Raw genomic sequence first — 15221 nt, 5'->3', positions numbered from 1 at the left:
TGACCATCCAGAACACGTTGAGTTTCACCTTCATCATGTCTATCTCAACTTGATATCATCAACTCCAACTTCAGCATGTCTAGCTTAGCTTGACCATCTAAATCATGTTGAGCTCCACCTTCATCATGTCTTCCTTACCTTTATCATGCAGACACGTTGAGTTCAACCTTCAACACGTCAAACTCAGCTTGACCCATTTGTGACATGTTGTGCTCTACGCTTAGTTCAACTATGCAAGTCATTTGATATTGAATTAGTGTAAGTGAAAGTTATGGTCCTTCACATTGGCTTGCCACACATCCTGAACAAACATAGTGACCTGAGCTACGCATGTATACTCCAGCTCCATGTGATCTGCACGTACGAGTGACGTGAACTATGCGTGTTTGAGAGCTCCACGCGTCTTGTACATACGAGTTGCATATAAATCTCAGAGTCATAGCTTATATGGCCTGGATGTCCAAATAGAGACTCATTAGGTCAAGAAAAGATGAACCATAGAAGGAGACACTTGAGAGGTAAGAGTGGGGAACCCATTCAAGTAAAAACAGTGAATTCTATCTTAGTCGTTTTTTAGAGTAGTCGTGAAATCTCTTCTAAGACATTCTAGATGAAAACTCACTTGTTTTATTTATCTTGTGTTTACATACATGAACAAAATTCAATAGTTTTTTTTTTTTGGATGAGATCCAACGGATAATTTCCGCTATTAAAGGTACAATTTTGTTAGACTTTTTATTATAATTAAAATAGAAAAATAAACAAAAATTTAATAATTTATTAGAATGAAAAAAACTGAATTTTAAAATAATTTAAATATTTGAATTATTTTTTAACATAATGTTTTTATAATAATAATCCACATGGGTTCGTCTGGTGGGAAGACTTTGGACCTTAGAGTATGTTCCTCTCAAGGTCCGTAGTTTGAATTCTTCTTAATGTCACTTCCTAAGTTGAGTTAGTCTATACTCTACAAAACTAAAGTTTTGACTTCAATTGGGCCCCAACCTAGATGGAGGAATTAGTGACCCTCGAATTAGTTGATTTTTTGGGCAAATATTGAGTCTTTAAAATAAAAATTAATTAATAATATATTAAAAACTGAAGGAAAAAATTGAAAAAAAAAGACTTAATTACAATTTTAATTCCCTAATTTTACCCACTCACGAAATCAGTCTCCTTATAATTTTAAATAATGTGATGTATGACCTGAAGATATTGAATAACCAAAAAGTCATGAAATTATCAAGAAATTATTCATTTTTGTAGTTTAATAATTGAAATGTAAATAGTTAACTCAAATGGATGATTCTTTCTACATCATTAGACTGTATGCTATGTCGTTCAAAATAAGATAAAGTTGATCGATATTATATGATTTTTATGGTTAGCAGTTGAATTAGATTGAATTTTTAATTTATTTATTTTTTGTAAATTATTAATGTATTAATGAAATATTTTGATTCATCCATTACCATCCAAATTTAAAATCATCCAATTCATTTATTTTTTTCACTATACAAATTCTGTAAAATCACATAAAACAAAAAAAATGTAAGATCATCGTGCTCTAGATATTGTTAAAATAATGAGTAAGTCTTGTGTAAATCACAAGTTTAAATCTAAATATTTAGTTACACTCACACACAATAGTCATTTTTCTTTTTATAATTAAAGAATAAAATGATCTATGTTCTTTTCTTTTATTAGTGAAGTAATTTAGTGGCTTGAAATTTCATCTAATTTAAGATGAATAAGTAGGACTACCGGAGTTCCAACCCCAACCTCCTGCATATATAAGTGAAAGTTCATAAGGGAAATAAATCTGTGATTCGAATCCCAACTCATACATATAAAATGTGCCCCTGGGCATTGGTTAAGAAAACCAAAAAAGGAAATTTGTAAATTGAAAATAATACTTTTTAGACTTTCGAGACATTGATTGCACAAAGTTCAATGTCATATTACTATATTTGCTTCCTTAAACAGTGTCTCGGGAGCACTGTTTAGGATTTTCCATAAAATATTATATCTTTATTAACTGAGTTAAAATCATTGCAAGCTTCCCCTCTTTATTTTACTGTCCTCTTTATTTTACTGCCTCAATCACTAGTGGAAAAAACGCTTTTTAAGTCGGTTAAAATTGACTTTTTAAGTCGGTTCCGCGTCTGACTTAAGAAAAGCCGACATAAGAAGTATTGACGTCTATAGTCGGATTTGGAACTGACTTAAAAAATACTTCTTAGGTCTGTTAGAATCCACCTCTTAAGTCGTATTTGACCTGACTTAAAAAGTACTTCTTAGGTCTGTTAGAATCTACTTCTTAAGTCAGATAAGTACCTGACTTAAAAAGTACATCTTAGGTCTGTTAGAATCCACCTCTTAAGTCGTATTTGACCTGACTTAAAAAGTACTTCTTAGGTCTGTTAGAATCCACTTCTTAAGTCAGATAAGTACCTGACTTAAAAAGTACATCTTAGGATTCTGTTTGCCGCACTACAAAAAACATAAACGATAAATTAAAAACTCAGAATCAATGAAAAATGGGAAACTGTGGTTTGTGAAACTGCATCAGCTTTCACATTTTTAAACTGAACTGCTACATCATGAACTGAACTACACAGTTACAAAACTACATAGTTTTATTTTCATACTGACTGCAAGTGTGTGCTTGTAGGGATGACTGATCACTGATGAATCTAAGCATACACTTATATACCAGTTGGAAAATAACCCAACATAATCAAGTTATGTTTATAAACCTCCTCTACACTCAGGCCATGGAAGACAACGTGAACATATTATAAACACCTAGATTTTAATGATGGAGTAACCTTGCTGCTAGCTCTAACAAGAATTTCAATATGCCCTGTATTGCACTGGGGGGAACTAAAATACAGTGAAAAAGAATCTTAACAATTTGTTGGACATGGTGTTGTTCTTAATTATCATTTTGCATATCAACATTATTAGCTAGAAATTGAAAAAATAATAATAATGATAAAAAACACAAATATGCACAATAATAATAGAAATTGAAATTGAAAACTCACAACAAATAAAAATAAAAAGTTAGGGTTTAAAGTTTACATACATATGAAAGAGTGAAGGGAACGGTTCAAATTTCCAAGCTTGCAGCGAAGGGAACGGTTCAATTTTTCAAGATTTAGTTGAATTTCTATGAAAGTTAGGGTTTTAAAGCTTTATCAACGGTTTGAAGGTGATGAAGGTGCAGTGAAGAAGGTGTAGTGATGAATTGCAGTGAAGAAGAAGAAGCAGATTGCGTATCGAAGGTGAAGAAGGTGTAGTGATGAATTGCAGTGATGAAATGCAGTGAAGAAGAAGAAGATTGCGTATCGAATTTCCAATCTTTTAGTTGAATTACTATTCGTATTGTTTTTCTTTTAAAAGATTATGATTTTCTCTTAAAATATAAAAAGTTAAAAATTAGGATTTTTTTTTTTGGTAAAGAGGATTTGTTTTTTATGTTAAGGAGGTGAGTTCGATTCTCATATGCCACATTATAATTCAATTTATTATTAAAAATAAAGATACTTCTTAGGTCAGTTAAGCGCCACCTGACTTAACAAAAGAGGTTTCTTAAGTCAGCTGACCGACTCCTGACTTAACAAGAAGGTTTTATAAATTAATGAATTTTATTTGAATTTAATATTATTTTTTTAATATCTATTACGTCGGTTGATGAAAGAACCGACCTAAAAAAGTTTAACGTATTTACGAAGTTGCCACCGCACGTGTTCTTAAGTCAGGTGGCAACGCTAACCGACCTAAGAAGTTTTCTATAAAGTGTTTTTTCCACTAGTGAATATATTATATTCTTCACTTTAACAATGCACTTAATAGACATCATCACAATCTACGATGTTCATAAAATGAATTATGAGAAACATTTAAGAGACTCAAAGATTAAATTAGAATATTTATATTCTCAAAGATCAAATCGTAAACACTCTAGGGCCATTTTGAAGCCCGGCCTTCAATTTAATGATTTATGGAAGTTTTAGTATTTTCTCATATTAAATATTGAGAGTTCCTAGAGTCTGAAACTATTTTAATAATTTTCTCAAATTTTTATTTAAAAGGAGAATGTTGATGTTAATTCGGCTAATGATGACAAATTGACCTTTTGGGAATCCTCACCTACGGAGATGAAGAGTATCCTTCAGTCTGATGTTTTAAGGGTGTTTCACCCTTATACTTGATCTCTTTTTTTTTAATTTTTTTTTCCAGTCTCTTTTTTGCTATCGTACCAAAAAAAAAATGTTGATGTTAATTAGCATTTTCAGTTATGCGTGAAACAATATATATTCTCTTCGTCTCAAAATGAATGTCATAAGTTGACTATGTGTACTATTCACATAAACTACTTTGACTATATTTTTCTTTTAATATATAATAAAGACAAATATTAATATATAAGATGTTGAATTTATCTCAATAAATACTTTTTAAATATTAATATTTTATAATTTTTAATAATATATTATTAAAGATATAAACAATCATTAAATTGTGCATGGAGATGGTTAACCATGACACTTATTTTGGAACGAAGGAAGTAGTCAATATACACTCAAAAATTATGATGTAGACTGCTATATTAAGATTGTACGTTAATGTCAATAAAATGTAAGTGATTTCACATTAAGTCATCGACCACTTTAATTGCAATTTTTGGTCAAATTAATGATCACGATGATAACCATAACCACAATTTAATCATCAGATATACTACACGAAAGTGGGGAAAAATAGTCAATAGTGATAAAATTTGCTTGTCGCTTCTTATTGCAATGAAGCATATGAAGTATTCCATTTTACATGCTTGAAAGCGACATTGATCTTCAGTCATAAAATCATCATAACAAATATATAATAGTCTCCATCTAATATGCACAAGCAAAATTATTTTGTGATATTATTTTCCCATTGGATCATAAGTCACATTATATTATATAAATTAAAATATTAGATTCAAATGATTAATGAACTTTCTTAGAACTGATCGTTCAGGAGAACACAAATATTCAATTTATAGTGGAAATAATTTTTGACTAAATTTTATTTATCTTACAATAGAACTCTGGATTACTGAGACCCTTTTTCTCTAAAAGTCAGATATGTAGTCGGTAAAATTGACAATGTATATAAACCACATAGCAGCCAGGTAGAGTCGGCCAACTAGCTTAATCAAATCCTAGAAAGCAGAATCCACACAAAATTTGGAGCATGAATATGTCCAAATTAACTACTGTTTAGATTACAATCATGCATGATGGAATTGAAGGGTCACAACAAGTGCCATATATGGACAAACAAAGTGATATAGTTGTTTATGTGTATTAACTCCGCGTTTAAACATATGGGGGAGGTGGTGGGAAAGGTGCCCACAACTTCCATATATATTGTCAAATGTCCCAAAACTCCACTCACTTATAATTGATACTTACATGATTAAGAAAGAAGGTTAAACTTGACTATGGTTCTTGTTTGTGAGTGGCACAACATTGTGATAGATAAGTTTATATGATTCACAGTGATGGACCCAAACATATTGATGTTCATATTAGAGTTATGAGAAAACATGATTAGTGAAAAGTGATTATGACTTGGTTGAAAGTTTGACTTTGTGAACATAGGTCAAACACGAGTTAAGACTGTAATATGGGATTTCGTTTTATAAAATACTATGCGTCTTGCTAACGAGTGTCTCCGGGATACTCTTTAAGTATTCTATTAAAAGAAATTTTTTATTCAAAAAATTACACACTTCAATTTTCAATGCGTTGACTTTACGCATTTCCACAAAAATTCTATAAAAAACTTACTATTTAAGGGCTTAAAGGGTGCCCCGCGAACACTATTTAGCATTTGCCAAATACTATTGGGAGATTCATGAACACTAAGAGTTTAACATCACATCTGGTATAGAAAATTGAGAACGTTGATCACGTTGATCGGACTGGAGAAAAGTATTTTATATGGAGCAAAATATGTTACTCCATCCGTTCCTTTTTATAAGAGCTACTTTGAATAAAATGTACTATTCATTTATCTTGTTTTGATCGTATTTTTTTTAATAATATATACTAAGTTCTTGTTTTGACCGTAGTAGAGGTAAATATTAGTATATAAGATCTTGTTTAATTTATTTTGATGAGTATTTTCAAAATATTAAATTTTTATAATTTTTACTAATAGACAATTAAAGATATTAGTGATCAAACTTGTACATTAACATACGTGCAGTGATCAAACTAGATCTTATATTTAGAGATGGATGGAGTATGAAATATCTGCAAAAACTTTAATGTTTAAGTTACCAAGAGAGCAGCGGTAAGAGAGAGGTAAAAGGATCCATGAGAAATTTTATGTACAAAATAAAATAAAAATAATTAAAGAAATAAATATATGATATTATTAAAATAAAAGTTTGTAACTCGCTTGTTTAATCAAAGAAATTACAGTCGTTACTTGGATCGATAACATCATTTTCTCTCTTCCATTAACTATAGATGACAAAGAAGAAAAAAAATTAGCTATGATATAGTATATATACGATAACAATAGAGAAAATAAAAATGATTTAAGATGTTCTCATGCGGTGAGGATTGTCTCCCGTGGGCTTTTCCTCTAGTTAAATCTGGACCACTCTTGCTTTTTTGCAACAGGTCAGACTAATAATTTTTTTTTTGAAGGGTGCAGATTTGCACCGGAATCCCTCCTGTGAGATTCTCACGGGAGAGGATCCATTCTCGTTCTCATGATATAGCTTCGATAAATTGTCCAAGTGTTTAAATAACATACATACATATATAATTACAAAGACCATTTTGTTTGATAAAAAAGAACTCTACGAGAAAAAAGATTAAAATTAAAATAATTGAAAAACAAACCTGCAAGTAGTTTACCAAGAACATTAGTACCATTTGCAGAGAACATGAAAAAGAGAAGGAATTTGTAGAAAATAAGAAGGAAAAGAAGGAAACGTTATATAGAAGCTCTACCGTAAAATCATGGATATGGAGAAGCTCTAGGATAACCTTTTTTGTGAGAAAATTGAAATGGAAGTTAAAACTTTTTCTCACAATACATTAATTATTTCTTGTTCTGAAAAGGCTAAGTGATTTTTTGGATACACGTTGAGAAGGCTTAAACGTGCGTTTTGGCTTCAATCATGAGTTGCTTTTCTTATAATGTTGTTTGGTAAGCTAGATTTCATCTCAAGCTAAACATTCCAATATCACCATAAATTAGTTTTCTAGTTAACATTCCAATATCACAAGAATTATGAGATATCCATAAATTAACTTGTACAACGTTGGAAATGTAGTCAACTAGTAGGGGTGTTACCTTCCATTGGATTCTCACAAGCATTTTTTCATAGTTAATATCACTGTCAACTTCTTGTTCCTTATCAAGTTCTTCATTTTCCGACTTATCTGCATCAATTGTAGCTTACTCCTTTTAAAGAGAAGTGCCAAATGATAGTGAATCACATTTTTCTAACAAGAGTAAAGGGATTGACATAGCCGATTTCACTTCCAACACTGAACTCACCGTTCTTATTCCAATTTTCCAAATCTGCACCACCAATACTACTATAGTATCAAACCTATTCATCATGCCAAAAATTCAACTTGTGTGAATCAACACAAACACAATACAAGATATAGGGCTGTTTGTTATAGATTTTTTCAAAATAGATTCTTGTAGTGTTACATAATTTTGAGTAAAAAAAATTTACAAAGAATTTTTTTTATAAAAGCTTCAAATGAAAATTTGGTTTAAATAGTTATTCTTAAAATGTTATTTTAGATATTTGATCATTTTATTGAAACTTTTTTTGAATATTAGAATTTCGAAAAATCATTTAATTTTGAAGCTATTTCAAATAGGTTTTCATAAAAATCATTTTTGAAATACAACTTTTAAAAAAATTGTGATTTTGACTATGTTTTGATCTTCAATAATGTGTGTTTATGTTTTATATGATGTCAAAATTAGTGTTTCAATTTAGAAAAAACGAATATATAAAAACTTATAATATTTTGAAAAACGGTTTTAGAAAATCTATTTTAAAAAATACAAAGAAAAAATAGAACCTAATCAATTCCATAAAGATAAAGCAAAAGGACATTGCAGAAAGAGGTGGTGAGAAGTTTCTGCGTGAGCGAGGCACAAGTTGCAAATTGAAGGCAAGTTACAACCTCTCAAAGTCAAGTTCTCATATGTTGAGAGCAAGGTTGTCAGAACCGGACCGGTCATCGAACCGGCGAGCTCACCGGTTCAAGGTTCAATTAGTCGGACCAGGTTCAATCGGGGTCGAACCGTTTTTAATTGAAATATAAATAAATATATATAAATAATTGCTCAATATTTCATAATTTCACACATTAAAAAAATAAAATATCACAAGTCAAAATAAAATAAAATTTATAATTCAAACCAAATGAAAAATAGATGAAAAACAAAAACATTTCCTATTCCTACGACGTCGTTGTTTAGTTTCAGATTTTTTTTTAAAAAAATAAATTAAAACGACGTCGTTTTGCCCTTTTTTTAAAATAAAAATAAAAAAATCTGCAAAACCGCTTGAACCGCCTGGCCGGTTCAACCCGGTTCGACCCCGGTTCACGGGTTTTTTTGCCGGTCGGTTTCCTATCCGTTTTTTGCTCAAAACCGAACCGTTTTCATGACCGGTTCACGGCCCGACCGGTCCGACCGGCTGGTCCGATCCGGTTTTGATAATCTTGGTTGAGAGCTTATCATGAAGGATAATTTAAGGGAGTTAAATGAAACCTCCCCTAAATTAATTTTTTTTCTTCACATTATTTGGTTCGAAGTAGATAGAAGGGAGGGGAGGGGAGGTAAGATAATGTTTTTAATAATGGATAAATTAGACTAAAGACAACTCCAACACCAAAAAATAAAATTAGACTAAAGTATAAATTTACTCCCTCGCAATTTTCTCGTGGCTAAATTTAATCAATGACAAAAAATAATATCTAAATTAGTTTCTGGCAATTTTATACGGGATAAATTTAGATTGTATCTTTATTTTAATAAAGATACTATTTTTCTCTTATATAAAAATGTTAAAAGACTAATTTGAAACTGAACTGAGTCGTATGTAAATTGTAAGACCAAATTATATTTTTATTCTTAATATTATAATGCTATTGTTTAATAAAAAATACAACTATATATTCAGTGAAAAATATATTTAATTAACATGATATAGTAAATTCTAAATTAAAGTTATTTTTTTATTTAATGCATTTGATCCAAAAAATAATGCACATTTGTCCATATTTTTCTTTTGTTATATATATATATATATATATATATATATATATATATATATATATATATATATATATATATATATATATATATATATATATATATATATATATATATATATATATATATATATATATATATGTGTGTGTGTGAGTGTGTGTGGATTCTAAGGTAAAAGCTCTATCAAGTTCCTCACCGGTGTACCATTTAACTTAATCATTAGATTAATCTAAGTGTATATTATGCAATTAGACATTACCACACTAGATCAAAACATTTCTCTTACCCTACACTACATTCATGAAACTTCAACCGAGAGAAGAAACTTTGATTCAAGACTTCTCTTTCAACTCCTCTTGGATCTCTCTATAAATGAAGGTTTTGCTATATGAGATTTTCTGTCCACATCCACATTTTCATCGAGCAAGACAAAAAAAAAAAGACTTATAAAAAATGAGTCTTTTATTATATAATGTAACATGAGAGAGCTAAATATAGTTCAATTCACATCAAAATAACACAATGAAAGTTTAAAATTAAATATGTCAAACATTATAGGTTACAACCAACAAAAAAGCTTGCATTAAACACTTCAAATTTAACAAAGAAAAATAAAATTATAAGAAGTCTTGGCAATAAGGTGTTTCAACATGCATGCTCTCCAATTTCTTTAGATGCCCCTCAAGAACATCTATTTCATTCTCTTTGTTATTCTTATCAACCAAATTCAGAGCGACAATAATTGCATTTTCCAATTGTTTAGAGTGTTGATCAAATTTTCTTTGAGAAGACATTGATATAAGATCAAGGACTTATGCATTTTCCAATTATTTTGCTCCAATTTTGTCAATTGCTCTTTGGACTTCGTAATCCTTTGCATCAAATAGCTCTCGTGGTTCAGCTTCTTACCTTGGTCAAATTTAGAATAATTTTTGTATTTTGTGATAATCCTTTGGACCTCCCATGGAGAAGGCCTGACCTCTGGCCCCTAATGAAAATTGATATAAAGTATATCACAAACATCAATCCTACAAAGGGTGCCGAATTCATCAATCTTCTTGGTTAAACCCTTTTTTCTTTCGTTATAAGTTGTCCTCCTAGCAGGATCACTAATCACAAATACTAGTTTCAACTTTTTTCAAATTAACGGTAGATGTGAAAAAAAAATTCTTGTATGGTTTTCTTCACACAAGAAAAAAGTTTTCATATCCATGGTTTCAAAAAAGTTGAAACTAGTATTCATGGTTAGTGATTAGGAGAATAATTTACAACAAAAGAAAAAAAGGTTTAATCAAGAAGATTGATGAAATCACCACCTTTTGTAGGATTGATGTTTGTGATATACTTTATCTCGATTTTCATTCTCGGCCAGAGGTTTGGCCTTTCCCATGGGAGATCCAAAGGATTATAACAAAATACAAAAACTATTATGAATTTGAGCAAGGTAAGAAGAAGTTAAACCATGAAAGCTATTTGATGTAGAAGATTACAAAGTCCAAAGAGCAATTGACGAAATTAAACCATGAATTGGAATTTATTTTCATGGTTGGGAGATCTTGTTAGAAAGCAAAAGAAACTTCTAATTAATTTTATAATAAAAAATTATTTGAAATCAATAAGATGTTATAATCCTCCCTTTAAAGCAAAGATACATATTATTATCAATCTTGTGTGATGTAAACAATATAGTAGTCATTTAATGATATAGATTTTTTTTAATATTTATATTAGTAGTTTTTTGATCGATAATATAGATGATTTTTGTTTTTAACTTCAATAAATAAATAATTAAAAGGGCTAACTTATCGTTGTTGTATAGAGTAATGATTGAAAACACAGCCGAATTGAAGGAGGAAAGGCAGTGGCGGCGTGATGGTGGTGTAGAAGTAGCACGATGGTGGTGCAAGAGTGAAAGGGAAATTTTGAGAGGGAGGGAGAGAGAGAGAGAGAGAGAGAGAGAGAGAGAGAGAGAGAGAGTATAGAGAGATAGAGTAGAGAATGAGATATGGGAAATGATTTATGAAAGAGAAATTTTGAGAGAGAAGTGGAAATGGGGAATGAGATAGTTGGCTTCATGTTGTTGAATTTATAAACGCGAGTATTACTGTTGGCGATAAAAAATGGAATTTCATACTCCCGCCCAAGGTTTTCATGAATACCCCTCAAAACTACCGCCCAAGGTTTTCGAAGTGTATACACCTCAAAAATTTAAACTTTAAACTCCCGCCCAAAACTTTTTGTTGTAAAGTTTTGCTATAAAAATTGGAATTTCAAACTTTCTTCCAAGATCAATTTTTTCACCGAGTTGTCTTTCTCGAAAATCTTTTTATCTACATTAATGTTTTTCTTGTGTTGATTGATACTATAGACTTTTTTAGCAAAAAAAAAAAAAAGATACTATATATTTTTTACCATGTCTTTAACTTTGAAAATTATTTATAGTGTCATTGATTAACAAAAACATTTCCTACTCTCAATTTTTTTTTAATTTTTACTTTTTTTAAGTTCTAGCTCAGTGTTAATAACTTAACTTTCTGATCTCAAGATAGTGGGTTCACATCTCATTAGAAACATTTGTAAAATTATCGTTAGTGACAATCTAGTTAATGTAAACAATATATGAATTAAAGTGTTTCTCTTATTCAACAATTAGTTATTAGTAGGGGAACTTTAAAACATAGTTAGTCGAAAACAAAAATAGTCAGACAAAAAATGTAACGCCCCAAACTTTAGAACTATTTATTTTATTTGGATTCAGCTTATTTTAATTAATTGGTTAATATTTATTTAGAAAAGAATATATTTTTGTAACAAATTATGATATATTTTTGGAAGATATGTTTTAATCTTAGAAACAAAATAATAGATTTTCATGAAAAATTATGAGATGAGATTTTTAAGGAAAAAACAAAATAATGGATCATTTAACAAGATTAAATTTTAGAAACAAATCAGCTAAAGATTTAGATTACTTTTATGATTAAGAGAAACAAAAGAGTGAGAACAAGAGCAGCAAGCAAACCTTAAAGAATCTCTGCAAAAACCTAAGGTAAGGGGGTGAGTGAGTTCACATATAGGGCTAGTGTTAATTATCAGAGTAGTCGAGGGGACCTTGCCCTACTTCCCTTTTACCTTATTTTTGTGTTCTTGAAATTATCTATGATTAAAAAGAGTCTTAAATTACGTTGAGTTATGATTGCTTATTTTGTTTAAATGTCTCATAAGTCGAGACATTATGTTGGAAAATTTCATCGAGAAATTACGTTGGAAAATTATGTTGAGAAACGATGTTGGGAATTAAGTTGACATAACATTTTTAACGACATTGGGAAGCCATGAATTTGAATGTTGAGTATTGTTGTGTTTTAATGAGTTATTTGCTAATTGACGTGTTTGTGTACTTAGTCAGTGTCCTCATATATGCTAAATTGTGTTTTGGTCCCGTAGTGACGGTAGTGCCTTAAATCTTTTATGTGTTTATGTTTTCTTATTCCCTATTCTTGTTGTGTTAATACACGGTTGTCTTGTGTGAATATATTCTCACCCCTTTGTTGTTTGTGTTGTCCGGCTTGGCCCTGCGATTGTAAAATCGCAGTATTTACAAGTTGTCGAGTTTTCGAGTTTGAGAAGCCCTCTCTGATTGTGACACTTGGGAAGGAGTCTTAGAGTCTATAATATTTTATTACTTGTAATCTCTGATAGTTATTCTACTTTATAAAGATAAAAATTTAGTCATACTTTTTAAGGAAATAAAGTCTTCTTTAGTTATTTAATTTTAAAAAAAAAATCGGGTTGTTACAAAAAATACATTGTTCACCCTCATACCTTCTCACCTGACTTCACCGACTTGTGATTTTCTGATTCGATCATTCATGTTCTATTGCTATAGTAGCTTAGGTACCCTTGTATGCACCGAAGTTATCATTGTAAAACCTTTGTATAATTGTAGTTTGGCCAATTTGTTAGAGTGTTATTGACATGGACTTATTTTAAACCCTTAGATATAAAGTTCTGGTGGAAACGAATGAGTTTGCTTTTTTTTTTTTTTTTTGGAGATTGATTATGAAAACATGTCTGATTTTAGACTCATTGCAAAGTCGTATGTCATTTTGTTGAAAATTGTGAGAGACTGTCACCTTCTGAAGAGGATGAGCAAGTTAAGGAGTCCAAGGATAGTAGTAAACCAACCAGATAAGCAACAAAGATCTTTGTGCAGACAATATATGGCAGATTAGCAAAAAAAAATAAACAAAAAAAGGTGATAAATGTTGAAGATTCTAGTTTAACGATTGTTGATAAACATGCTCAGAACTTAGGAGAGTCCTAATTCATCAGTGATCGTAATAGTAACTTAAATCAGGAAAACAAAACTTAGCAATGCAAGTGGTTAGTGCTTACAGGACCCCTAAATCCATGGCAAATCAAAATATGTTCTCTGGATATCAGTAGAGGTGGGAATAGGCCAGACCAACCTACCTAGGCCTATAGCCTAGCTTATATAGGCTAAGGCCAGACCATCCTATTTCTTTAAATAGAGCAGTTCAAGATTTTTTTATTAGCCTACTAGGCCGACGTATTTAAGTTAATATGAATAATATATTTACTACTATTATTTTAATATATATATATATATATATATATATATATATATATATATATATATATATATATATATATATATATATTAAAATTTGTACTTTGATTAAATTATAAATTTAATAACTTTTTCAGTAGTTTAAGCTTATTAATCTACAATAGTTTTTCAAATATTTAAATATATTATTATAATTTTAATTTTAAATATGTTCATGTAAAATAGGCTTTTAAACAAGTTAACAGACCACATTGCCTTGCAAAAGGCCAGACCCAGGCCAAAAAGATAAGTCTATAATAAGCCACATGTCAGGCACAGATCTTCGATTTTTTGACAGATCAGACTCGGACTTGGCAAAGTCTAGCTCGACCTAACCTATTCTCACCTCTAGATGCCAACAAGATGATGTGAATTTTGAAGTGCAACATTCCAATCAAGATACCTCTAGCTCGACCTAACCTATTCTCACCTCTAGATACATCTAAATATATATTTTTTCATCAGTTTGGTTCAGTTTTTAACAAAACAATACAAAAATATATTTTTTATAATTTGGATTGAATTGTCAAATTAATCATTTTTTTTTATCTGCTTACACTCTACATAGATGTATAAAAAAGTTTTTTTCTTTTTTGACGAATGTATAAAAAAGTTATCGTATCTAGAATTATATGATTATTTTTTTACAATTCTTGTTTTTAATAAGTAATTTTTTATACAAGAATTTTTGTATTTCCTTTAACCCAGTTATATACTCTCTCTGTTTCAAATTACTTAACATTTTAAAAAATAAAAATAAAAAATTAAGAAAGTGTATTTTGTATCCGCTAGACCCTGCCAGAAAAAATGATGCAGAAGATTCAAATAATACACCTGACGGCAGAATTTTGATATAGCAGCATCCTGCAAACAAACTCAGAGAGGCAGCCATAATCATCCACCTAAAGTCCACTCTTGATCTGAGCATCCTAGACATGCTCTGGGATTTAAAAACTATTGATTTACAACAAGGTTTTAAATTGCGGTTGCGGTCGCGGATGTTGCGAATGTGTTCATTGCGGATGTTGTAGCGCGCAATGCGGCTGTTGCGGCGTTAAATCATTTTGAAATTTCACAAACTATATATATATATATATATATATATATATATATATATAATGAAACTACTACGTAACTACACTATTTATCCATCATTGTATAGTCTTAGTTTATTCCATAAACACTAATTTGAATGTTCTTAAAATACACGGTTGAGAGATCATTAAAATTAAGATTTTTCATTAGATTTGACACAAATTAT

General features: G+C 30.1%; 1 long non-coding RNA gene across 1 annotated transcript; it reads right to left on the bottom strand.

The window, feature by feature from the left end:
* Positions 1-7163: 7163 nt before the first annotated feature.
* Positions 7164-11427, bottom strand: LOC123904865. The gene is made up of 2 exons (XR_006808279.1): positions 9614-11427; positions 7164-7605 (listed from the first exon to the last, which is right to left on the bottom strand). It is a non-coding gene; the product is annotated as an uncharacterized LOC123904865 (long non-coding RNA).
* Between the last annotated feature and the right edge of the window lie 3794 nt (positions 11428-15221).

The sequence above is a fragment of the Trifolium pratense genome, linkage group LG2 (genome assembly GCF_020283565.1).
Source record: "Trifolium pratense cultivar HEN17-A07 linkage group LG2, ARS_RC_1.1, whole genome shotgun sequence".
Lineage (NCBI taxonomy): Eukaryota > Viridiplantae > Streptophyta > Magnoliopsida > Fabales > Fabaceae > Trifolium > Trifolium pratense.
Note: the sequence above shows the minus strand (reverse complement) of the source record. Positions and strands in the feature narration are given on the sequence as shown.